The sequence below is a fragment of the Bos indicus genome, chromosome 8 (genome assembly GCF_029378745.1).
Source record: "Bos indicus isolate NIAB-ARS_2022 breed Sahiwal x Tharparkar chromosome 8, NIAB-ARS_B.indTharparkar_mat_pri_1.0, whole genome shotgun sequence".
In the NCBI taxonomy this organism is placed as follows: domain Eukaryota; kingdom Metazoa; phylum Chordata; class Mammalia; order Artiodactyla; family Bovidae; genus Bos; species Bos indicus.
The window spans coordinates 96,516,084-96,543,643 of record NC_091767.1 but is presented as its reverse complement, the minus strand read 5'-3'; the positions used below and the strand labels follow the sequence as shown (position 1 = coordinate 96,543,643).

General features: G+C 44.5%; 1 protein-coding gene across 9 annotated transcripts in view; it reads right to left on the bottom strand.

The window, feature by feature from the left end:
• Nucleotides 1-27,560, bottom strand: part of ZNF462 (zinc finger protein 462) — a 187,119-nt gene that overhangs the window by 131,508 nt on the left and 28,051 nt on the right. For 3 of the 9 annotated variants that reach the window (XR_002181329.2, XM_019966677.2, XM_019966683.2), the window contains exon 1: nucleotides 22,672-23,834. The exons of 1 other annotated variant lie outside the window; for it this stretch is intronic. The gene's annotated coding sequence lies outside the window, so the exon portion shown is untranslated. Of the gene's footprint in view, nucleotides 1-257; nucleotides 8,322-21,996; nucleotides 22,041-22,671; nucleotides 23,837-25,757; nucleotides 25,857-27,560 lie in introns of those variants that run through there. 5 more of the 9 variants (XM_019966679.2, XM_070795233.1, XM_019966685.2 and 2 more) reach the window with 5 other exon arrangements.

Sequence of the window (27,560 nt, the reverse complement as noted above, 5' to 3'; positions counted from 1 at the left end):
CATGAAAAGGCAGAGAAAGTTTCAAGGGTGGTCTGGTGAGTAAACCACCTCAGCTATCTTCTTGCCACCCCACCCCTCATTCTGCCTTTTGTACAAAATCGAAGACGTTCCATGAGTCATCTCTCCTGAGAAGACCAATATGCCAGCACCTTGGGTATGAGTTGATTAGTATTTAGTAAAAGCCAAACGGTTCAAGGCTGTTATCTGATTCCAAACAGGCATCGCACATTTGTCAGGCGACCTTGAACATACTTTACCTTCTCCGGGGGCAAACACAAGCCTCCGTCTATCTAGATGAGGAGACATCCAAAGAGCAAAGCACTGTGAGGACTCTGTCTGGCATCTTCCCTGTGTCTTCAGGTGGTGTGTGTGAGGGGAGAGGGTCAGGGATGGAGGAAGGAACTGGAAACACTGAGGAATCAGATGGGTCCCAAGCACCAAGCGGTCCTCAACAGCAGTCCCTCGTACAGAAGAGCCAATTCAGGTTGTCTTGGTTCTAAAGTCCTGATGGGGGCATGAGCTCTGTACCATATGCCTGAAGGGTGACCTCATGCTGACTTCTGCTGGGGCAGCTGGAATGGGCCAGGATCGCTTGCCACAGTGATCTGAGTCACTGCTCAGCAACATCTCGGGGTTAACAAGATCACATGTTCAGCTGCTACTTAAAGCCTTGGAGGCACTTCAACCTCTTAACTTGGGTAAGCGTTAGAAGCCTGGTAGGTAGTGTCCAACTCCTCAAAATAACTTTGAAGAGACTCTCTTCCATTCTTGGAGCTTCTAAGCATGCCAAGGACATGACCATGAGTTCTGAGGCCATGATCACTGTTCTTGGTTCCTAACAAATGACCGTCAAGAAGAGACATTCAACTTTCTTCTTTCTATTCAATTGTTTCTTCTCTGCTGCTTCTAAAACAACCTGCTTCTCACTCCCTACAAGAAGACCTTCAAAGTTCAGAGGAAGAATGGAGAAAGAACATCAAACATCTTTAAAATATTTGTTCTGTAGCCACTCTTTTATGTGTGGGGGGATTTTCTGCCATAATGTTGATGATTACTTGGGAGACAAACACCATAAAGAAAAAAATAATTTTCCTGAACAATAAGGTCCTACTGTTTAGCACAGGAACTATATTCAATAGCCTGTTATAAGCCATGATGCAAAAGAATATGAAAAAGACTATGCACATATGTATACTTGAATCACTTTGCTGTACAGCAGAAATTAACACGACATTGTATATCAACTACTCTCCAATAAAATTTTGAAAAAGAAAAATAATTGGCTTCCTGAGAAAAAGCAAGGCAAAGTGATCAGTCAAATTCTGCAACAGGAGCATCTTCCTTTTTGTTGAGATTAATGAAGAAACACCCTGAAAAGGTTACATTGACCAAACACATTGCTTTGAAGCAGAATCTTCTCTCTAAGCTATCTCTTCTCTGTTGGGGACAATGTTTACTTAACTGGTTCATTCATTCATTCGTCCACCAACCAAGCACTGAAGATCTATCACTTATCAGGCACATTACTAGACCCCAGATCAGGGTGATCCTGTAGTCAAGGTCATTCTGATTCACAAATGGGTCAGTGACCCACGAATGGTCCAACATCAGAGGGAGCGGGACAGGCAGGCAGTCATATGGAGCAAACCCTTGGCCAACAGGTGCATCTCTTTATTGTTAACAGAACACACACACACACAGCTAGTTGGATGGCTCAGCAGCAATCTCTTTGTATATAGAAATCAGCACAATGTAACTTCCGTTTGTTTCTGCCAAAGGTACTAATATGAAAAAAAACTGCATCCAATTTAATTGATGAATGACAGATATTCTGCTAACATGGGCCTCCATGGTGGAGGGAGGGGAAGAAGGGGGATGGGGGATAACAGTGGTGGTGAAGCATAGTAAGTGGCCTGCCACTAAGATGACATTTCTCCAAACCTAAAGCGCTTGGTATACTGTACCCTTAAGGTGCCCTGGAGGTACTGAATTCCTGGGGCAGGAAAGACGAAAGCCTATTCCATAGCTCAAATTTTCAGCAGCTACAAATACCAAGTTCTGACAGCATCTCTTTTCCTTTTCCTACATCCTGCATGTGAGACAGGAAAGCACCAGGGGCTGCTTCTCTCCTCCGTGCCAACCTAACGATTTCCGAGACCAGTGGTTCCTAAACCTGACTTCAAAGAACACACGTTCTGGGGTCCCACCCCAGACCTACTAAATCCCTCTCCAACGGTAGAAACTGAAAATCTATTTTTAATAATCTTCTTTTTTGTTTCCAAGTTCTCCAAATGATTCTGAAGATCAGCCCAGTTTGTAGGAATCACCGCTCTATACAATTAATGGTGATTCAAAAACCAAAAAACAAATTTAAAAGGACCTGTCCACCCCCTCCCACCTGATTCCCACATTTGTGGTTCCTCAAACATTTGCTTTCTGAGCAACGAAGAGAACAGCAGTCGCCTCCACCACCACCCAAATATCCAGCACTCAGCACATGAGACCCACAGATTCTTCACATTCTGAAGCTGTTAAAACAAACACTGTGTCTGGTGCAAAGTTTGCTCAGCAGCCCCCGGGGTTGTGTGGGCTCCCTTATCCATCTAAATGAACCAACCAAGGCTGCTGAGTCCAGGTAAAATGAAAAAAAAAAAAAAATTCAAAGGAGTCTCAGACTTAGACTGGATTCCAACCAAATTTCAGACCAAAAGATGGACTAATCCCTTGCTGGCCATACAGAAACAGAAATAAGAACACAAGAATAAAATCAACTGTCCTTAGGCACATCAAATCACATCTTCCCTTTAAGCAATAACTTTTCTCAGGGTACCTGAATGTCAAACTTCGCCTCGCATGCATAGGAAATACCTAAGGACACAGATGCAGGGCTTCTGTATGAGGTACCCTGGGAAAATGCAACTCCTGAGAATAGACTGGGATGCAATAGGAGGATTAAAATCAGAATCCGAAAATAAGACCATGAAGAGAAGTCTTTTCATTTTCTGTTCATACACTCTTCTGCCTTCACTGGGCCAACATTCACAGGGTCTCTGCTTCAGAAAGGCTTTGACTTTCCTGCTATTATCCTAGTCTTGCTTTAACACATACTTTATATTAGAATGCGTTCCAGGAAGCATATGGCAATAGAACTAGGTCAACCATTAACCAAATAACAGGAAACTGCTCTGCAGCGCACACCCTTCAAAAGCTTGCTTAATGAGCTGGCTCTTCAGAATATGTCCTTCAGTGAGGTTGGAACTAACAGGATCCAAGGGTTTCTCTAATAGTGCAAGGTCACCTCATACCTAGAAGGCTTCTGCACATCCTAGACTTTCAGTGGTTTAAACATTCTACTGAAATGTTCAGGAATCAAAGACAAAGGTGAGGAAACATGTTTTCTGAACCTGCTTGACCATCTTCAAGGGGCATGACTACTATCCTGGTTCCCCTGATTCATTCTTCCAATTCTGTTAAACAATAGGAAACACTGCATGCTCATCTTTTCTCTCTATAACTTTTCTATATTCCTTGAGCTTCCATGAAATATATGCCACGATCCACTTAGGCTTGACAAGCCAAATAAAGTCTTGGGAAAATATCTGTCTTCTTTTTTCATATAAAACAACAAATGAATTTCCTCTAGAACCACTGGCCTTGAATCATTGAGTACTCCCGAGTTTGGACGTTTCCTCTCCAATGTTTCAGGCTCAACTCTATGAAATCTAACGTTACAATGGCCTGCAGAGTCATTTAGGATCCTACCAGTAAACCGTCATGCTCAAATTAGCAGCCTTCAGAAACTACCAACAATCAAACTCTCTTTGGCTTCTTTGACCTAGACTGCAATCTACACATTCTTACTTCCAAAACATATTTAATACAGATCGTAGAGTTGGGCAGTTTCCCTTGATTAAGCATTTATATTAATTCTCATTTTTCAATTAAAATGTCAGTGCCAAATCTCCATTTAAAAAAACTCTACTTACTAAAATTGAATGCTGGATGTCTAGGAGGTTTTCAGTAGCCACCACGGCTTAAAAGCAACTAAGAGAAAATGATTGTTTTCAGAAAGCTAGATGTGTTTGGGGAACAAGACATTTAGGAGCAATACAACCTTTTGAAAACTCAGCCCATACTCACTGATTATATCTGGCCAAGCACTCTGCAAGGCACTGACATACAGAGATGAAACCCTGCACCAGCCCTTCTGCAGCTTCTGGCTGGTTCCATTCAGTAACTGACGATGAGACAAACCAGTGGTTGGCCTTCCGAATTGATACAGCTAAATTTTAACTAAGTAAGGTCTTTTCCCTGGGAAACAGTCAACAAGGCTTCCCTGAGCACCAACCTAAGGAATGACACTCTAGGCTGGAGACCAAAGAAAAGAAGCCCGTAAGAGTCACACATGTTGGGCCATCTTTTGAATTCTGGATACCCAAATCTCTCCCATCAGTGCTCTTCTTAGGAAATGTCAGGTTTCTCTTTTCAGGGACTCAGTCAAAACGAAAACACCAGAACCTCATCGAAGGAATTTAATAAATAATCTATTACATAGAATGTTCAAGATAGTGCAAACAGAGGTTAAGGTTACTTTTCTTCCCCTTTACCAGATTTTGGAGTCCTGTTTCACTGAGGAGCACCCTGGCTCTTAAAAAATCACCATGTAATAAAAGATACCGCTTGGCTCCTAAAGCCAAGAAGCTAAATGTTTATCAGTCCCACCAGGACAAGCTTCAAGGAGCCCCTTCACAGGGATCTCATGTGGATTCAAGTGTGTTCTGACTCCTTATCAAACAGTCACTGTTCAACAGTGCCCTACCTACAATCAGGGTTCTATAGAGACTTGAGGGTGGGCGAAGAGGGAATTAGTATTTTTTATGTGCCCACAATGTATCAGGCTGTGCAGAGGCTGACACTGGTGATCTTATTTATTCCCCACAAAAAGCTTACAAAATGAGTTTTTCTTTCTAGATCAGGAAGCTGAGGATCAGAGATTAAATCATTCACTCAAGGTCACACAGCTACTCACTGGCTCTGTGGCCTAAGTTCTTCCCACTACATATCATGACTCTCACTGCCAAGGTCTTCGGGGGCCTCCAAACACTGATAGCAAAGGGTTCCCTTCTGCTGGATCTCTGCATTAGAGTCAGATGTTCCTTCCCAGTATGAGAGCACACTGCTCCCAACACAATCTCCAGGACCCTTCAAAGAGGGTCCAGTGTTTCTCAAAGTGCCCAAACACTGATGATGGAACAAGGTCAGGCCAGTTCCTAAGATATGAAGCAAGATGAACTCAGCAGGTCCTCCTGCCAATTGCCCTCGTCCTTACTCATCTGCTGGAGCATGCCAAGGCCTGCCAGGAATGACGCAGACGAGGGTCACCATGGGTGATCCTATATCCTTCCAGACTGCTACAAAATAAAAGCTCGGTGCTGCAATAGGCTGGCTCCTTAAAAACCCACCAGCATCATTTCACAGGGTTCAAACCTCTGAGAGAAATTCTTTGCATCCGTCAACCTCAGCATTCAACCCGGGGGGTACAGAGTCAAGCAGCGGTCTAAAGGTAAAAGGTCTAGGAATCTATGGACCTAAACCATGTTGGAAGTCCAAGTCCTTATACTGCTTGCTGGCTATTCTTTAATTCACAAAGGAGTTGCAATGTACAATTTTCCCTTACACTGAAGTTCTAACTATAAACACACTGAAATAGAAAACTATAGATGAGTATCATAGTTATGAAAGGCCTAGCTTCTGCCATTAATAAAAATGTGCCCCAACAACCACTCTTTCTACTCTACCAGCCCCACAAAACTGACCCCAGAAAGGCGGGTTTGGTGAAATTTAGAGCTACTTAACATAAATAAACATGAAACCCACACTTGGGTTAGGAGGTGTGGCTAATTTTAGGTGACTGCTCCATGTATCTGATGAAGCTTTCTGACTGGTTTAATGCAACCCTCGAGCCTACATCTAAGCAACTCCACCTCAGTATTTATTTTCTCCACAGGGGAAAACAAGTGGTAAGGTGGCTGAAAGAAGGAATTCATTTCTGACTGTGAGGTCTTCCCAGGCAAACTGTCGGGTCTGCTCCAGCCCCAAGGCTGCCGAGCGCTATATCAGGAGTTGACACCCAAGAGGGCTGCAGCATTTAGGAACAGCTGATGAGAGGCAGGTCTCACAGGGCTTCTGCTGATCTGCATCTGGGAGTATTCATTCAAGAGAGGCTGTGAGATCCTTCTGAGAAGCAGGCAGCAGAAACTGAGAGGGCTCTTGGTGATCAAGTGCAACTCCGCTGGTCCCATTCCTAGGAACGGGAGCTTGGAATACTCTATACTTCAATACTCTATACTCCCTTCATACAGAAGGGAGTCCCGGGTATGAGAAGCGAGTTCAGCTGATATGAGAATCCACTTTTCAAAGTGTCAGTGACTTCACCCCCCTCCTCTCTCCTTTAACACAGCTGCGAAGTCCACTGAGTGTCCAGCCAAGTGTACTTGTGCATTTCGTGCCCTCTCAAGCCCATGAGAGGACCCCGTTCCAGCCTGGTGGCTTGCTGTACTTGCTCATCAGCTTTCAGGTTTCACAAGGGAAAACAATCTCCCCCTCGAACTGTAGAAGCTTTCTTTTCCAGAAGAACTAGACAACCCTGATGGCTCTCTCCAGTTACATAGCAATTATGTAATTGCCGAGCTTCTGCAAAATCATTCTGGAGCCATTCTGCAGCCTTCTCCTGACTACAGCTGCAGGACAATGCTCCGAGATGACTGCAGCCTTTGAACGGATGGCCGGTCTCAAAGCTGAGCACAAAGGGATGTACAATGGGATTCCATCTCAAGTGCAAAGATGCTCTGGCCTCATGAAGCCCTTTCTCTTCCTCCCGGGCTGTGTGGCGAACTCCTGCCTCTGTCCGCCCTACATGTGTGCAGAATGTGCTTCACTCCATTTATGCTGACAGATTCCAAAAGAGGCAGAAAATCAGCTGAAGTTGTGCCATGGACCATACACAAGGTAGTCATTTAACACATCATAGGAAAGCTCCAGAAGAGGACAAGATGCAAAGGGGAGGTGGAGGGGTGGGAAGCATCTCTCTAGGCTTCCTGCACTGGCATGAAATGAGTGCTTCCCTTCCTTCTGCCAGCTCCAATCCTTCATGTTGACATTACACATCCTGTACTGTAGATCCACCCCCATGCTGCCGCTTGCCCAGCTGAATTATCTCCTGCGTCACAGCGGTGGTAACAGAACTGCTGGCTCGGCAGACTTGAAAGCACCATTTCAATGCTTTATGCATTCAGCAACTGGACATATTACCAGTGCATTGGTCAGGGCTGCTTTGTGGCCCTCTCAGCAGCCATGCAATACTCAACCTAACCCTTCTGCTAACCAGATGGTCTGTTTGCCTCTTGAGACCAAACCATTCAACTTTACTTTATTAAATTCTACCAAAATGTGGGGACAGTTTACAGCAGTGTGTCTAGTTCATCTCCAACAGGGTTGCTAAGATGAAAATGACCTAAAAATAACTGGAAACTCGACTTCACACCAACAGAGAACAAGATATTTTGGAGTAAATATTTAAATGATCTGCCAGATTCCGCACCCCAGCAGCATTAACGACAAGGTTAGCAAATTATATTGTAAATACATACACACAAAGATTCAGAAATACACACATCTAAATAGGAATCCAGCCTCCAGCCAAGGGTTCACCACCCTCTGGCGCAGTTAAATGTGGTTAAGGACAGCTATCTCCACCATAATCACTCCAATTACCAAAACAAAGGAGCTAACACAACTGGTTAAGAGATTGCACCTCCCCTGGGTTTGACCACCTAGGCACTCTTGCAGGCATGCCAGGTACTCCCAGGGCCCTCAGTAAACGGTTGATGAATGAATAGAGATGAATGGGCACATAGTTCTTAAATATAACAGCATCAATAAAACACATTTTATGAGAGTGAAGACACTAAATTCTTTCCAGCTCTATCATCATCCCACAACTACTAACTAGGAGCGCAAAGCCAGGCAGCGGATAAATGGCAAGAAGCAAGCCATCTGTGCCAGAGGCAGTGGATGGCCAGTAATTGATCACTGCAAATGAACTGCAGAGGTGGCTGGCCGTCCACTGAGTACCTGGCAGGGTGCTGGGTATTTTACATACATTATGCCTCTGAGCCTTCACCAGAGAGGGAATTCCACTCTAAAGACAAACTAGAGGCCGGGAGCAAATGAGGAACCTGACCCAAGTGAAGTCGATCACTTTTCTACAACTTGGTTGTCACAGATGAGTAAGGATCTTACAACTTAGAAAGAACTGGCACAGATGAAGGCGGCAAACCGCAACCCCCGCCCCCGTCCCCGCCCGCCCTCCAAACTATCCCTGCCTGAGGTCTCCAGGAAAATGGAAAGATCTTTCCAGTCCCAGAGCTTTTCTGCCAGCCCAGGAAGGCCTAGTTACAACCCCTCCTGTGTCTTCCAGCATTTCTTACTTTCCTGAGGGCATTCCACATTATTGTAACCAAAGATTACACCCACAGAGTTACCGCTACTTCTTTAATTTGGGGGTCCACGCTTTGAGACCAAAAAGCTCTCATTTGAGATCATCCTAAAGATCTGAACACCAGTAAATAAAGCAATCAATGGTCACTTTTTTTTCCTCCTCCTCAAAAGTCTCTGCACACAATTTTAAAGCAGCAACTATAATTTTTTTAAAAGAATTAAACATTTCTTTATGTCTCTGTAAATGTTCAAAATGTAAAACTAAATACATAAGGCTCCATGGGTAATCCGCTTTGAAAGGTGAAGAATCGCAACTGGCCTACCCAAGAACCACTTACATGTTCTCCATCTCTGCCACCATCACCATCACACTGCCACCAAAGAGCCACCAATGAATGTTCTTGTGACTTGGAGCAGACCAGGTTAGCTAAGTCTTGTTAGGCCCTACCAACACCCTTCCACATTTTGAAATATCATCTACCCTGAAGGCACTCTAAAATTAGCCTCCTTACCCTTGAGATCTCTAAGCATCTGATATTACAGGACATAAGTAAGACGAAGTGGACATGGACTATTAAAATAAACATTTGCACAGAGAGGACCAAAGCAAGGCCACAGGATAGCCCTCCAGCCGGCTCAGAGCTACCTACCCGAGTGAAGCCATACAGAAGCAATCAACATTTATAAAAGACAGCACGGCCCAGTATTCTCATTGAACAAATACGGTATTCTTAGATCATTTTTGCCAGAATGATGCCAAACAGGAGGAATGACACCTTTCTCCTAAAAAGCTCTAAGAAGTTCACATTGATTAAAAATTGTTCCCACAACTCTGCAGGGAATATTTCTGTAAGGTGAGACAGTAAGTACACTTTTCCAAGAGGACGTGGCGTCACCCTCGAGTGGTTGACAGAATCCCTACTGAGCACATGGGCACATGCGGAGTGTGGCGGGGTCCACAGCCAGCCAGACCAGAGGGTCACAACCTGGAAAAGTCTACCTGTGAATGGACCACAGCAACGAGGACCACTCATCACGTAAGACAGAAATGGTGCAAAGTTAATCCAAACATGGAGTCTAAGACCAAGAGCAAAACAATTCACACCTGAAAAATCCCTCAGAGCACACCTCGACCTCAGTTTCTCTATCCATGAGGAAGACACTAGCGTTTTCCTAGGGCCCATTATGAACGAGAATCCTTACACACATGATACTTTTTAGCCCTTATGTCATTTCTACAGATTCATAATGTTATCCCCATTTTACTGGATAGGCAATCGCGGGAACAGAGAGGTTAAGTGATTATATTCAAGGTCACACAGCTAGGAAGGAACATAGACAAATTTTATCCTGCAATTGTTCAAGATTCAAAGAGTATGTTCCACCCACTACACACTTTTCATAAGATGCCAGCACAAAGAACTGCATGTTCACACAGAAAACCTGAGAAATCTGCATTCCTGATGCTTCAGCAAAAAATAAGCATCTCATCCCAAAAAGAATATCCTATCTATGTAAAATATATTTACATACTTACACATATTTATGTATTAATACACACATACACCCCCATATACCCACAGACATGGTAGCCAAGTTCCTAGTTGTTCTTCAGACAGTTCAATGCAATGAAGTTCAGCCATAGTGTGCAAATTTTAATTGCATGACTTCCCCATAAAACTGCATGTCGGAAAGGGAAGGCTGCCAAGTGACAATCTGGCCCAGTGATTCACAGTGTCACACTGACATACCCACTTCAGATACAGGTTGCTGTTTGTATTTCCTAGAAATCACTGACTTCATATAAGAGGTAACAGTAAAGGATGTCCCCTAGCAATGACATGTTCTTTTTCTCTTGGAATACACTGGCAGCAAATGTCATGAATTTGCAAACAAGGAGGGGGAGGATCCTATAAAGTTAAAAGCCCTTGCTCTATACTCCTCAGACTTTCATGATCATGTGGCTAAGGCAGCATCTTAAACACAGATAACTCTCTTTTTCACTTTAAGACTATGCCCTATAAAATAAAAGATTTATTCAAATGAATCACTTCCAATCTACTGAAAAGGTATCATGGCCTGAGGGGAAAATCTAGCCAGATTTTTATTTTTTTATGCTTCAAGATTCCCATGCGCTGATTTATTAATGTTTTTCAGCCATGTTTGACTCTTAAAAACTGAAGAGTTTATTTTTCTGTAGACATCAGTTCAAGCCATATAATGTATGCATGGGACACAGACAGCTGATGTTGCCACCAACTTCTTTACTAAAGTAGGGGAAAAGAGGATGGGAAGTTGGCAAGAAGGGAAAAAGGACCAGGAGGAAAATACTGGAAACATCCGAAATTCACCCTTCAGAAGCTGCTTCAGAGAAGACTGCTAACACTTACCTGAGCTGGGGTCAATTTTGATAATTGTAGTTGATGTCTAGAAACGGGGTTATGAATATAATTATCATGAAGCAGCAACTGGGCAATCACAACCTAATTAAGCTCACTGACTAGATTATCTTGTTTTTCCCCTAATAATCACATAACATTTAACACTTGCTCATTTTAGGACCTATGGGTGATGTTCATTCACTATTAACAAGCAACAGCCACTGGTCAGAGAGACTGAATGAGGGATTCAAACATGAGAAGCAACCAAGGGGTGGGGACGAAATTCAGGGGCAGCTGAAATCTGTTCTTCAACTCCACTTCGCTGCTCAGCACACCCAAAATTACCGAGAGGCAAGACCATGGGAGAAGATGGAAAAAACGATGGGAACTTCACACCAGTGGAAGGATGCAGGTCTGTTCTCTCAAGCACATGCTATTTTATGTGATCTATACAACGTGCTTTTTCACATTATAATGCAATCTGTGTTGAGATGAGTGATTTTTGTCTTTTTTTTTTTTTTTTTCAGGATAATGGAAGATTTCTCCACCAGCCCTAAATACATAAACTTTATACATTTACCTCCTCAAACACATTCTAAAGCTCCCTCTCCTCCCTAGATCTTGGGTATTCTCAAATTCAATGTCCTGTTCCCAAGTGGATGTTACTGCACCGATAAAGAGACCTTGACTCAATTTAGTTACACTTTCTGCAATGCTCCTGAGGGTAGCCTAGGGAGATGACTCTTTAGAGAATTAAGAGGAAGATTAAAGAAATATTTGAAGGTCTGGTCCTTGAAACAGGCTGGTGTGAGGGAGCATCTTAGATGTCTAGGCACTATGGTGAAGGCTGAAGAGAGTCTTTGTGGTTCTTACGTTAGAAATTCCACCCAAAGAATCCCATGCTTTGGTACAGGTCAATTTTACTCTCTTCAACTATGTGATCTGTTGGGTTCTTGTTTGGGGTTTTTTGTTGTTGTTGTTTTTGAGCCTTTTTCCCATTACAAGCTTTTAATCTAAGAAAATAATGGTTCTGATAAGTTTGGTAGATAATGATACAGATGACAGGTTAAAAACGAATGGCTCTGTGACTCCTCTGGGACACTTTATAAACAGGACACATGCTTCTCCTCCTAGCCAGGTTTTGGGTCGGAGTCTGTCTAAGGACAGACGATCACCTGAAAAGATCCATGGCAAAGTTAAAAAGGTTTTAGAAAACCAACACGAGTTGCCTGGAGGTTAAAGAGTCTACTCAGCAATTAACGCCCAACTGTCTGTCCTACAGAAAAGCTACCGTCCTAGATATCTGAGGGATTTTTGGACCTGCTCCATGGCCCTTAGTACAGCTTGTTACTCTATTAAGGGCATTTGTGGTCATCCCTGAACAACAGCTTCCTTACTGTACTGTGATGTTTCAGGGAGAGGCAAATAAAACCCAAACACCCATCATGTCTCCAGGATCTAAACAGAGCACATGGTGATCACTAAAGGCTTGGAGTATACTAGCACCCAAGCTTTGAAGAGTACTGGCATTATTTTCCAAAAATCACTCTTAGACAGTGGAACTAATTTTCAAATACGTCTGTGTGGCTTTTGAAAAACATTTCTTGTGCTTCCAGTAAACAGAGCCAACATAGGGCACTGAGACTTTCAAAGGGGGCCCTCACAAGGAAAAAAACCATCATCTCTTCCTAAAAAAAAAAGTCACACAGCATTATCTTTCTGCTTGTAACAGGGAGGGGCACCTTTTAAACAGCCAGGTGTATAATTACATTATAATACTGAGTTCAATACAGTACAATTTTTAAATATTTATTCTCTAAATTTCCACCCACATGGTCTCTTGGGATTTTTGTGTGTTTCCACCCTCCCCCCCCCACCATCTCCTCTGTAACTCAGAAGAACAAAGAGAGGGCACTCTAGTTAAACACACTTTGTCAAGCTATTACAATAAGTTATATCTCTCATATCAACTAATATATTACAATTAATTTTCCATTAAGCTCAGATTTCCTTCCAGAACACCAGGATATACTCCTGGCATAAGCAACTGTAAGAGATAAACCATCAGGAACATAAGCTATTAGCATACTAAGTAATAACCAAGGCCAGTTCCCAGCAGCTGAGAGTCAGGAGGTGGTCCCCCTGTGTGTGCATCCTGGCTCCCCCTATCTCCATGAAACTTGCGTAAATTACTTTACTTCCCCAAACCTCAGCCTTCTCTACCATTCGAACAGCTCCTGGTTCACATTCAATGTTAAACAAATGTTACCTCGTATTAAATATTAACTGTGAGCATTTTGTTAACGGTTTATGTGATATTCCCACTCTACAGAGAAGTTGGCTGAAATTTTTGATGAAGCAATCATATTTAATCTCCTTTTGCAAGGTCTTCTTCTTGCCCAACATCAGAAGGGACAATACTCAGTTGACAGCAGAAGGGGGAGAAATTTGTTTTTTTTTTTTTTTCCAATGGAAGTATAGTATTGTATTAACTTCTGCTTTAGAGCAAAGTGACTCAGTTGTACACACATTTGCTTTCTTTTTTTATATTCTTTTCCATTATGTTTTCTCCCAGGAGATTGGGTATAGCTCCCCATGCTATATAGGACCTCATTGTTTATCCATTCTAAATAGAATAGTTTGTATCTGCTAACTCCTGACTGCCGTCCACCTCCGCTTCTTCCTTCCCCCTACCCACCCCCCACCCCCGCTGGCCCAGAAGTTCTTGTAGCTGAACTCTGACATTCAAATGAAAATGGTCTCTTCCATCCAGACCCCTTCCCCAGTTATCATTATGAAATACTAATTAACAGTCTTCAGAGAAGACCATTTAAGATAGAAGAGAAAAATTTCTGGGTGATAAGTACTTTATTATAGAAATCTTTACATAATCTCTAGCTGGTATCTACATTTTGGCCATCTTTAGCCTATAACTCAGTGTTCAATTTTTACCCCACAGTAGGACCCCCAGATCGGGTACAGTCTGGGTTGGGTGATCTGATGCTCGGCTGCAAACTTACTGGTCATGACACAGAGGATGATGTAATTAAGGATTAGAATAGCTGAACATTCTGGACCATGGTGGCCTTATTTTGGACATTAAAATACCAGGATTGGATTGACAGACCAGCCTGTGATGCCTGGCTCCAGCAAACAGCTTAATCCCAAGCTGGACACAGGTAGTCATCATGCTCCATGCCTTTGGCCTCTGAAATAAGCACTTCTTTGTTCCTCACTTCTAACACCCAGAATGCAGGTAGAGAAGCTCTATGGATAACCTTAGCGTGGACTATCACATGTTCTGCCCATTAATAATGCAGCTACTTTCTGCTGTGCTCTATTCTCGACTTCACTCCTTTTCCAGGAAAATCTCCACCAACATCTACTTAACCAGCTCCATCAACCTTCCATCTGTCCTTTACCGGCAATGCCGTATTTTTAACCCCAAAGTCATAAATTGTCTCCCAAGACCAGTTCTATTTTTTTACAATAAGGACTGACCAAGGAATGTCGATCTGAGCCCTGGTCTTCATATTTCACGTGCAATAGGTACCAAATTACAAGGTCTTTTTCCACTTGCTTTATTGTTTTCTTAAAAGCAATGCCCTTCTTCCTGTAGGCTCTTCCCAGTGGACAGCCCTCTCTCCCCTGACTTGTCAATCATTCTCCCACCTCTCTTCTTCTTCTCCTCCTCTTATCCAAGCAGTCTCTCCTCCCCAGCAAATTTCCACCACGTAATTACGGCAATGCTTTAGCCTACTTCTCTGTTAGCTTAACAACCCTCTCTATTTTCTACTTGTGCTGATGCCACTGTTTGCTTTTCTGACGGGCTAATCCGTGTATCCTTTCAAGGCCTAACTTCCCCTAGCATGAAAGCAGCTGGAGTTCTGATTCACAGGTGCTTTCCAAAGCTTTTCATTAGCAAGAGAAATGAGATGGTTTAGAAACCCATTTCTTAATCTGCAGGTGAGTATGGGAACCTTTGTGCAGCAAACATCTTTCAAGTATCCCACATTGTGCCACCGCACAATTATTGTCTGACTAATAAGTACAACGTTAGAGGCACATCTGTCATGTTAAAAAGGGAGAATGTTCCCTCTGAGAAGATCACCACCACCCCCTCCCCCACCCAGCCTCTGGTATTTCCCAGTTCAAGAGAAAAGCGCTCAGCTGATGGGGAGCAAAACTGAAGACTTTCCCAGTCTTGAACCTAAACAGGGAAGAGAAGAATTCCAAAATACGAAGGCTTTAGCTCGTGTTCTGGTTCAACTGGCCAGACGAGGGCTTAGGGAGCGAGTTTGGCCTTCCCCAGCTGGGCTCTGTGGCAGCTAAGCCTCTCCACAGATCCTGGGCTTAATTGCTTCTGACACAGTTGTCTCGCCTGGGCTTCCAGCTCCTTTTGTGTTCAAACCAATCTCAACCCAAAGGTAAGTCTTGGCCTCCTCATCTTAGACAAATGCTTCATTTCCCACTAAGGGATCCTAAAACATTTTCGTCAGGACCCATGGGTTTGCTAGAGGAATGTTCCTCATCTTTTCTTGCACGGTCTTGGTGAAAAACCTACTAGAAAGCCTGGCAAGTCACTTTTTGAATTAAGCCTTCAAAGATTTTTTTTTTTTTTGGACAACTAAGTACTCTCCCTCCCCTCATCTTCCTGTTACCCTCTGGAGTAGGCTCTGCTCTCTGAATCAAGTTGGAGGGGATAAGCTGTGGTCAGACCCTACAGAAGTGCTTTTTTAATATTCAGAAGCAACATGCAGTGAACTACACAAGCAAATACATGAAAGCAAGGAAATCAATACCAAAATACCCATGACGTGGCACAAAAAGAAACCTTCTCTCCAAGAATAACCCAAGAAGAAACAAACTGTCTCCAGCTAGGAATTGGGCAAGAATGCTTTGAAGACACCAAGTCATCTGCTCACCAGAATTAAAAAGCACAATGCTTTTGCAGGTGAACCATACGACGAACCTCTCACCCCAAACTACTCTACCTCTTGTCCTTCCAAGCCCTGAAAAATCCAGCCTGGTGTTGGAGCCACACATCCCAAGGCTACAAATCCTAGGCGTGGGTCAACTGATAAGGACAGGATCCCTTAGAAAGTAGACACATTTGACAACAGCATTTCAGAGCAGAAAACGTAAATCCAGATTCCCAGTGTGTGCAGTTTTCCGATACAAAGTTCAAGGGGTCAAAAGATTCCAAAGAACTTCCTAATAAACTGTCAATGCAACCTAATTCATAAAAATGCCTTTTCCCCTCACTTGGAAACTTCTCCTCTTTTTATAAATCCCAGAGACAGTTCCCCTTAGAATTATCTTCTCTCCAATCCACCCCCCCCAACCCCGCCCCCCAGGCCCCGCCAACCCAACCCCACACTTTTTTTCTTCCTTCAGTACTGGCATGCAAACCATGCTGTTTTAACTTCTTTCCTGTTCTCCCAGTTCTTCTGGAACATTTTATTTTCGACAGTCAACTCATCTGGAGGAGTGCCACACTGAGGTCCAACTGTTTATAGCGTTAACTGTGTTTCTGCCAGAAGTCCACATACAGCCCTACCTTCTCCAGACTGCCTCCTGGATTAAGAATTTATGCTTTCGTTTGGAAGAAGCTTAGAAAACGTGGAAACTTCCAAACATCCCTCTTCTTCTTTACAAAGTTACTCTCACTTGTCCAAGTGGAATGGGGAATGGAAACCCATGGTCACCCTTAAAGCACTATCCCATCCCTCTCTCGTGGTTAAATGTGGCACGTGCCTTTCAAACAGCATTTTAAGGAAGACGTCGTGTCTACTGGGGCACAGGAAATAGCTAGTCAAAGGTCTGCAGGAGAGAACTGGGTCTCGACAAGATACATGTAGGACACATTTTTAGATGCGTCTGGAAAACTGGGAAGCCACCAGTCATCACTAAAGACCAGACTTCACTCTCGGCCATTCATCAGTATTACAAAATGGCATATCTGCAAGCCAGTTGAAATCTGTACCAGGTTGCAAAACAGATCCTCAGAGTCCAATTGTGGGCACTTCGGGAAGTTGCAATAGACCCAGACAAACTTCCAAAGAAAGGGCATTTGAAAAGAACTCCCCATCCCTGGATGACAGAAGCACAGGGAGGAGGACAATCAGAAGAAAGACACAGCTTCAAACCCAAGAGCTACAAGTCCCATGAACAAAACAGGCCTCTGGAGCGTATTACTCCTGTGAATGACCACGCTCGGCCTCAGGCTCCCCAACGTGCTAGACCAACTAAAAAAAAAAATCAATACTCCTGCCCCGCTAGCATATGGTTTCAGAGTTTCTGAGACAGCCTTGCGCTCTGGAGAGGAGAGCTGGTGTTTCACAAACTGCTACACTCACAGGCAGTGGAAAGGGCACTGGGGCGGGAGTCAGCAGACCTGAGTTCTAGGCCTGGCTTTGTTACAAATGAACTTTCTGACCTGTGCAAGGTCTCTGTGCCAGTTTCCTCCTCCTTACAATGCAGGGGGAGGGGCAGAGGTGAAGGAGAAGATCTCTCTAAGGCACAAAGCAACTCAATGAGAAGTTCTGACTTCATATTCATTGTTTAGGGTGTTATCAAGCAGTCAGCTTTGACATGATTTTTAGTGTTAATTTCCACTTGGGAAATAATGCATTTGTCCACCAGCCCCAAAATCTCAGTTTAATCCCCATGCTCTCCAGCCTTCTTTTATCTTACAATAAATGCCTCTTTTCCTTTCTTTTTTTAAGCAACCTTCCCCAAACTAAGACTTGTGCTATTAAAAGAGCTTCGAACTTCCCATTTCCTTGCTAGCGCTAAAATTAAACTGTCCATTCCTTAGGGTCCAACATAACATCTGCCAGATGTCTTGGCATATCACACAAGAAGAGGAATTTTCTTCTAACATTATCTACTTTCCTCTCTGTTTTCTCATAATCAATTAACAGGTCACCAACACCCACCTAATGTTTCTCTCAAAGCCACCAACTTCCTAAGTATGTGAACTTCACAAGATACTGGCTTACACACACACACACACACACTCATGGATAATGACTTTTTTTTTCAGTTCACGAGATTTTAGTAATAGACACTGGAAATATTTCCCTCCTTAGTTTCCATATACCAACCATCCAATCATCCACCCGTGTCAGATCCTTTGTAATTTGAGTTCATTATCATTTCCTAATTTATGAGTATGGCGTTGAGAAATAGCTTGTTTCCTAGCCATCAACTCGAAACACTCAATGCAGCTTTGTCAATGTTCTGTCCCAAGAGGCAGTGAACTGTAAGACTGATAAAGGCACATACCAAAGAAGATAAGTAAGGTTACCTTAATCAAGAAATCTCAACACTAGGAAGAATCCAAGACAGACTAGACCTTATTAAACTCCATCACACAGAAAACAGGACTCTTTCCCAAGGCAACTTTACCATTCTTTCCTTTCAGGAAAACTACAAGTACTTTAAAATCCACTAGTAGAGTTGCACTTCTTTTTCCCCTATTGTCTTACAGAAGACTCATTAGAAAAAAAGAATATATGTGTATATGTATATTACCATATATATATGTGTATATATATATATAATGTTTTCATCTAAAAGTTATCTCCAATTCCAAAGATTAAGGAGAAAATGGGAGAATGTGATCAATGAATTAGGCAGACATAAATCGAATATGAGAAAAATTATGGAATCCGAAGACCCAGCAAGAGTATTTTTTATGGCAGGGTACATCACAGTTCACACAGTCTCCAGAATGATTTCTCTCTGTGATTATATCGGAGCAAATTAGGTAAAAGCTTGCCTACCAAGCCTCATCAACTTGGTGTCTCAAAACAAAAAGGATCTCTGAGTTTTGACATCAAACGAGAAGGTTCCATTGGACACTTTCTTTATTTCTCTCATGGTGGTTTATCCAAAGTAATTGTCCCATTTCGAATGCACATATCTAGAAAAAAGCAAGAAACCATGTCTTGAATATAATGGTGCTTCTCTTGGTGATGAGCATCGGAGATGGATGAGTCTCAGGTTGGAACACATTCGCAAACTCCAAAATGCCTCTTAGATACCTAATTTCCGCACCCACCCCCCGCCCCCGAAAAGCTTAGCTCTAAGGTTGTCTACATACAAAAACACCAAAATATTTGGTTGCAAAGTAAAAAATATGAGTCAAACTGCTAGACTGGCAACCAGTCTGTCAGATTCTTCCCCCCACTGAGAGAAGTAATTAACTGGTTGTCCTGGTATCACCACCAACAACAAAGATATCATAGAAGTTTGCTTCAAGATCAACAAATAATTTATTTATGTTTACATAATCATATATGGTTAATTAGGTGCAAAATTATCTGGTAATTACTTCCCCAAATAACTCTTTTTATCCCATCGCATTTGAACTTCTGAGTTTGAACACGTAGCATGCATATATATACATATATACATTAGCAAATTTAAATATAACATTGATGACATTCTACTTAAGAGCAAAAGTTATGGTATCAGAAATAACATTCAAAAATGAGTAATTAAAGGTACGATTGCAAGTAAGATTTTTTTTAAGTGCTCTTGGAGAGCCCTAGGTTATTAATAAAGAAGCAGAGTTCTGAAGAGTATTTTTAAATAAGTATACACATCAACTGAGAATCCTGAAAACCATACATCTAGGTCTGCAAAAGCGGGGTTTTACTTCATTGACCATGGACAATTATCAGCTAAAGAACCATGTATTTCTTCTCTCCTTTCACACCTCTCAAAAGAACAATAACCCTCAATTAATGACACAACAGTTTGGTTCGAAAAATGTGATGTTGTCTTATACAGCACGGTGCATTTACTGAATGACACTGCTCCCAGTTACTCAACAGAATATAATTACATCTGGAATCTAAAACCACCTCAATCTGTACAGAAATACTGTAGACATAAAGAACTTTATATACACACACAAATCTGACATATAATGAGAAAGCAAAGCCAGAAAAAAGCTGGTATAAGTCGCTCACCAATGTGTTCCTTATTTCTGTTGAAGCTGGTACCTTTCTATATTCCTCCTTAATTGAAAACAAGGTCCAATCAGCCTCTTTCCAATAAATTAACTGGTTCTGAATCTCCTCCATTCCACTGTGGAGCATTTCTCACCTATCTTCAAGAGTCCATCTAATATTCTTCCAACATCTTCCCTCATCCTCAAGATGGCTACCTTACCTAATGGAAAAGCAACATCTTCATGGTTGGCTTTTATAAATTCCTCAAGCATTTCAGGATTTAGTTCTTTACTGGGATTGATTACATACATTCTCCAGAACTAATCCGTGAAGAACTCCAATCAGTGTGTGTGTGGACTGGGTAGATTTGGGTCCTTTCTTCAAATCATCCTCACAAAATGTCTTCCTCTAAGACTAATAAATTCCTCCCAATTAGAAAGGTGAAGCTACCTGGACAGAAGGTTTTCTCAACTGACATAATATTTTAAAATTTTGTTTCCATAGTGATACTGTTAAGAAGACATCTGATATTCCTGAAGACTTACAGTACTTGAGAACACAGAAAAAGGAAGGGGAAAAAAAAAGGCAGTATGGAAGAGAAGAGGGAAAACAAAGGAGCTAAAAGAAGGCCTAATACACAAATGGAGCATCCTGAAAGAAATGTAGACCTTCCAGAAACTGGTGTCAGCCAGTCTTAAAGAGTTCCTCTGAGATCTTGCAAGATTTGCTGTTGCTGCTGTTGTTTTGCAGAAATCAACCCCAACCAGACAATAAAGTCTTGCAGTGCATCAAAACATGATGATAATCAAGCCCCAGAACTCCAAAAATCTCAGCTCAGGGCCACCACCATCTTCACAATGAGGAAATCACATTTCCTGGTGACTTGCAGGAGACCTGGAGCAGCTTAAAAGTTCTGTGAAGGACCTCAGTGGAAAAATATGTTTAAGGTTTTGCCTTGCCTTTCCCAAAGGAGGTCAAAACCCTACAGGTCCACTCAAAAGGAGAGAGAAAAATTCCAAAAGTTTACTTTAAAATGGAAACAAATGCCTCCATAACTTGTGAAAGTACTCCTTGGGTGGGAGAAATATCTGAGAAGCCCTTCCAAGCCCCTCATTTCCTTGCATAATGAACAGATAGTGAGGAACCACCACAGATTCGCCCCCTAGAAAGGGAGAAGGAGAAGGCAGGCAAGCCTCCTCTTCCAGCCATCACCAACAGAGCTTCAAAATGGAGACATCCATAATTTTATAAACACTTCTCAGCTTTGTCTCCTGGAAACCCGCTCTCCTCCATTTTCTGGTGGAGTTACAACATGACACGGGCTTACCTGACTCAGTTCCCAGCTCTCAACCAAACTAGTTACTTCCTCAAAAATCCTGCAAGCCACCTCCAGAAACAAAACCAAAGCAAACCAAACAGCCAACACAGACACTCAGACACAGCCCCCGGGAGCCCTGGGAGAAAGCCCCAACTGGTTGGTCTTTTCCCATCCCAGACGCGTGCTTAAAAATGAAACTTTTTTTTTTTTTTTTTTTTTAAGTAGGGGAGGAATATAAAAGGAACTCCAGGCAGCCTCCCTCCCTCTCGGTAGGTTAGAAGCTACAATGAAAAGAAAATGAGGGTTCCTCCAGGAATGGTGAAAAGCCTGGAGAATGAACGTGAGAAGAAGCTTTGTGTTTTGGAGTCTGGACTGGAACCAAAGCAGACAGCTTGCAAATGGAGGACAGGGAGATAAAGAAAGGGAAAGAGAGGGGCTGCTCCAATGGGGGGCGGCTGCGGCTTCCCCTCGCGCCTGGAAGGAGGGCAGACCCCTGGGAACTGCACCAGGAGTCAGGCGACCCCCGGGCCTCTGCCTGGGGGTCCTTTCTCCCTTCCTCAGAGGAGAGCCAAGCGTGTGTAATGGCTTCTCCTCTCCAGAAACCGTTGTCTCCTCCACCAGACGCTTCTGAACCCCTAGCCTGGAGACAGCTCCTCAGCGGCTCCTGAACCTGCGCCCCCCTCCCCGACTCCCACCGCCCCGCCACCCGGCCGGCGCCCCCCGCTCCTCGCCTCTCTGCTCACCGCCGCCGCCGCCACCCCCCGACACATCCCGACCCCGCATCCCAACTTCGGGGAGAGAGAGAGAGAGAGAGAGAGAGAGAGCCAAATACCTGAGGAAGAGGGGGGTGCCAATCCGCACGGCTTTGCCATCGGGCTGGGGACAGGCAGACAGAGAGGGGGAAAGAAGGAGAGGGACAGAAAGAAAGAGGTCAACCCGCTCAGGTCGGGGCGGCCGGGAGCGCTCCCTCCTCTGCCCCTCGCTCGCTCCCTCTGGCTCTCTCGGCTCAGGTCTCCTCGACTCCCGCCCTCCGCCCCCCTCTCGGTCCCTACTCCTGTCCCCACACCCGGAGCATCCGTCCTAAGCCTCCGGCTCTCTTCTCACTCATCTTTCATTTTCTCTTCTCTCCCTAGAACTACACGAAATTAATTAAGCCACAGCGCTCCGCTCCCCCCGCCCCCCAGCAGAAGGAGCAGCCAGCAGGAAAAGCACAGCCACCTCCGCTGCCACCACCACCACCTTCTCCTCCTCTTCCTCCCTCGCTTCTCCTCCTCCTCCTCTTCCTCCTCCCCCTCCAGCTCTCTCCCTCCTCCTCCTCCTCCCCCTCTTCTCTCTCGCTTCTTCTCCTCTTCCAACAGCCAGTCCATGCAGGGGACTTCCTCTCCTCCCGGCTCCACCAACCCTCCTCGGCCGAATGAATGAGCGCGTTTGTGCCTCCACCACCCCGCGCTCTCCTCCCCGCAGCACTCGGACCACCCCGAGGTGCTGGTTAATTGCAGTAACTTACAGAAGAAGCGTCCCGGCGCCGGGAGGTGTTTCGGGTTCTCCAGCCCCACCGCCTCCTTATCCTCTTTCTCTTTCTCCTCTTCCTGCTCGGGTTATTGTTGTGGAAGTTGTTTGGGAGTCTCATGTGCTTCTGCCGGGTCTCAGCAATGGAGGATCGCCATCTTCCCTGCCTTCCTCGGCTCCTCAGACTCGCTGCAGCTGCAGATGACCTGAGATATCCGTCTCTCTCTCCCTCTCTCTCCCTCCCTCCCTCTCCCTCTCACTCTCTCCCTCTCTCTCTCCTCTTCTCTCTCCTCTCCCTTTCCCTCGCGCGCTCTCTCTCTCTCTCTCCCTCCCTCTGTGTCTCTCTCTGAATAATGAGCAACCAGAGGGAGAGAGAAAGCAAGACAGAAAGAGAGAAGGCAGACAATCTTCTGCCACACAAAACGCCGGAGCACCAGGGGGTGCGCGAAGCCTTTCTAATAACAACAACAACGTGCGGGAGAGAAGAAGAAAAAAAAAAAGAAAGAAAGAAATGAGGAAAGGGCTGGAGGTGGGGGGGAACGGGAAGAATTATCCAAGAGCTGGAGAAGAGCAGAAGGAGAAGGTGGAGGAGATGCTGAGGCTGCGGCTGCTGTCCCCCCTCCCCCTCGCTGAACCCCAGAAGGAGGCAAGGTGGTTGCAAAGTTAAGGCTGGGACATTGTCTTTGTCACTCAGAGCAACACAGAGCCAGGCCAGTGAGATGCAAGAGGAGGCGGTGGCGGCGGCGGAGGAGGAGGTGGTGGAGGAGGAGGAGGAAGAGGAGGAGAAGGAGGCAGAGGAGGAGGAGAAGGGGAAGAGGCAGATGAGATGAATAAAGACCTGCGGAGAAGGCGGTGCGAGGAGCGCGGCGGCCGGACTGAGGCGTGCGCGCTCGCGTCCCGGAGGCACCCGGCCGCCCCGGCCGGCAGAGGAAGCCCCCAGTGAGGACCCTGCCCGGCCGCTCATAGTGCTCCCACCATCAGCCCTGCCGGAGGAGCCGAGTCTTGGCCCCAGAGTCCCTCACACGCATCCATCTAGAGGCCAATCTTTGCAAAAGAACATACATGGGGAACTAGAGGTTGCAAGTCTAAACCCAGATCAACCACGTGGGGCTTTTTAATCCCTTTCCAGCTTGCGGTGTGAGTATCTCCAGTGAAAAGCTCAAATTGTCCATTACTGGCACGTATTTTGAAGTCTTCTCCTCCGAAATAAAGACTCATTGTGCATTTTATTTCTTTTCTGATATGGGAGGGGGGCTGGGGGAGCGAAAGAACCCATCATTCCGAGCCTCGGAACCACCACTTTCTTTTCCTAACTTGTGAAGTGTTTTGACGGCGCACCAAAAGGGGGAAAAAAGCCTACTTAAATAACTTTACACCCTCCAGCCCGGCGTTGTTTGCACTTTCTGGCTGATCATCTAAAAGCTCAGAAAGTAACAATCAGAGCTACTAATGATAAGGTGTCATGGTGTTGAAGACAAGAGAACCAAGATGAAGCTTTCACACCTTGAATTTTTATTTGGTGTAATTTCCCACAAATCGTTCTGAACTATTTATTTTGCAAAGGAGTGCGTTTACTCTCCTCTCTAAGTCCAACGTCTCCTAAGGCTTTAATTTGATGGGGGAGGGGGCGGGAGGTGGTGCCTACAGTATAAAAAAATCAATACAGCAAGTCAGAAGCAATTGAAGTTCAAGGGCATGGGCTGCTTGTACCATTTCTATTCCTCGCATCCTCGAGTTGGACATCAACAGTCTCGACAGAGAGAGAAACACGCAGCGCGAGGGGCAGAGACCTTAATTAAAGTTTCTTTTGTCCGCGTCTGAATTGGGGGATGTTGCTGGATTCCTTTGCATTGGGGAGCGCGCATCCGGTGGAGAAGGCGCGGTGTAGAGGATCCAAGGCAAGATTGTCCTCTGTAATACTCACTACCTCCCGGCCACCCCATCCACCCCCAACAACAGTCCGGGCAGACATCCCCATAAGCCCATACAATAAAGGGGAGGAGGAGACGCGCGCGGAGTTGGTTCCCACCAGATAGCGGGGTTTTATAAACAGATCTGACTCGTTTTCCCACCTTTTCCCCAATCGTTTATTCCGGGGCAGAATCTCTCACCCAGAGGCAGGATTTCAACCCCTTCCAGTCAACACTTCCTGCCCTTTTCTCCTCCCACTCACATTGAAAAGCTTGGGAGCCCTAAAAGGGTGTTGATGGCGGGGGTGATAAATAAATAAATAAATGACACTCTACGCGTGCGGTGGAGAAGAAAGGAGGGGGGAGGGAGAGGGAAGAGAAAAAGTAGGGAGAGGAAAACCTGGAGGGGAAAGCTCCGAGGCGAAAGGGAAACGGGAATCCGAGAAAGAAGAAAGGAGAGAGGAGGACGGGAAGACTCGGCAGGACTGAAGTGACCCTGGCTTTGTACAGGCTTGGGAGGACTCCCCCTTCCAGGTGCCTGGAGGGACCTGGGGAAGTCCTTCTGCCCCGAGCTCCTCCCCCACAGGACCCCAGGGATGTCTGAGCGCTGGCCGCCGCTCCCCCATAAATTCCTCGTGGCACCAAGAGGAAGCGCGCCAGGTCTCCATCGTCCCTCCACTGCCCCGGCTGATAATTTACCTCTTTGTCTTTAATAAAAAGCTGACTTTTTCTGTCAAGCTCTGCACCGGGAAAATAACAATCGTATTTCAGGTTGAAAGCTCCTATCACTGTCGGGTTTTGGAGGCTGTGATAAAATCTTCATCGACGTGAAGGTACCTTCTGGGATGGCTTGGGTCGGAAGTCCTAAGATGGGGGCCGCTCTTCCCTGGGGGCAGGGGGGCAGGGGCGCGGGGAACCCGGCGGTGCGGAGAGAGGAGGAAGCGACGAGGTCAGAGGAAACGCAGGGCTCCTGGGGCACCAAAGGGCTTCCCGCAGTCGGGGAATGAGCCCTGGGGAGGAGCCTTTCGCGAGAACGTGAGCGCGCCCCAACACGCCTCAGACCTCATAAACCCACTTGGCAAAGACCGGGGAAGCGGCTGGCGGACCGACTGCGGTGAACTCAAGAAATTAACCTGCGCTGCAATTAAACGGGCTGCCGCCCTTTCAGACTCACCTCGAGCGACCGAGATAGCTCCCGAACCGGCCGTGGGGGGACCTGGCTCCTCCCTCCCGTCCCAGGAGAAGAGGACAAAAAGGGGAGATGGACTTGGAGATGGCCCCGCCCTTCAAACGCTCCAATCCTTGGAAACTAAACCTCCTCTCCAAGCCTCCACGTCTAGAAGGGACAAAGGCAGCGAGGAGATCCAGAGACTGATGGAGAAGATAGGTGGCTTTCGGGATTCTCAAATGGGCGCTTTGGGCGAAAGGGACAATGGCTCAGTTTCCATTCCAAATACAGGATACTCTTGAGAAGACCATCTTCTGGTTTAGAAGCAAATTGACTTCCCAAAGCCGTGAAGCAAGCTACTGGAAAACTCCTGCATAGCCCTGGTTTTTTAATGTGAGAAGGCTAAAAATTCAGTTCATGACACCATACACAAATTTTTCGACATTTTTTGAAGTCACAAGTGCCTGAACTATCCATCTAAAAATAGTCGAAAGAAATTAACATGAAAGAAATAAACATGGTCGGGGAATGTGCTTTTTGTTGCTTGCTTGTTTTTATTGGGGGTGGTTTTCTTTCAAATGATAAGAAAGTTATTTGGATAAATAAAAGCTAGGTCACTCAAGTAAAGTGTTGAAGCTGAAGGTTTTAATGAAAACCTCGACAGACTTGGCGCTTAAGTAACTGTAATTATGCTTTGCCATTAGCGGACCATTAAGATAAACAGGAGAAAGTTCACACCTCCTGCTATTTCATTCCCTAAGAATATTCACAAAGATAATATAAGCCTCATTGGTGGGCTCTCTCCTCCACCAGGAGGGTTAATTTATAAAATTCTTAATTAAAATGGAAAAGCTTAGATTTTGTACACAGGCAACAATGTGAAGCAAGTCTCCTGAGGACATGTTGACTCCGTGAAATTTGCCTTTTGTTACTGTACCCTATGCCATTATTCCCCTGGAGTGATATGGTATTTCAGGACTCTGTTTATGTTCCAGGAAATAGGAATATGTGGGAAGCCCAGACCTTCTTCTCCCTTATCGTGGGTGACTAGCATACACAGTCCTCATAAAGGGAAATTATGGCTCATCAGAAGAGTGCCTTTATGAGCATTAATAGAAGAATAAATCTTGCAATTTTAGTTCAAGAAATAGTAGAGTCCTATAATCAAAGTGACCCATGCAAATATGATCCACTTACTTGCCCAACCCTAGCAGGATAGGGATAATCTATAAATCATTTTGGTTTCTAAAGGTTAGGAAAGGAAAGCACCCAAATGTCTTAAAGTGTTTATGAAGGGAAAGGGGATGTCTATCCCCTGTAGGAAGGAATCATGGAAAGAAAGAAGAGTTGGTCCAGAAGCTCCATTAAAAAGATAGAATTTCAACCGAAACCAGAGTGAATAAATGTTTTAATGTCATTGGTTCAATACTGACATTATATCATATTAAAAAAAAAAGCCCTGCTTCCTGAAAACTATGCAAAAAAAAATTCCAGTTTATAAATGCCACTTTCTAAATTTCAGCTGGAAAACTGTTCAGGCTGATGATTTTAGCAAAACAATATTTCATCTTTAAACGTTTGACCACACACCTCTTGAACTTGGAGGTATTTTCTTTCCTGCCCTATGTAAAACTACTTTTCCATTCAATTCAATATAGTCATTTTACTATTTGCATTTATTATTTTCAATGGGCTATTTATTTTGAATTTTCAAAATCTTTTACTCTTGTTGAAAATTAGTCTTTAAAAAGTTTTTTTTTTAAGACTTCAAATTGGATAACTATGGACTTCAGATATCAAATAAGTGAA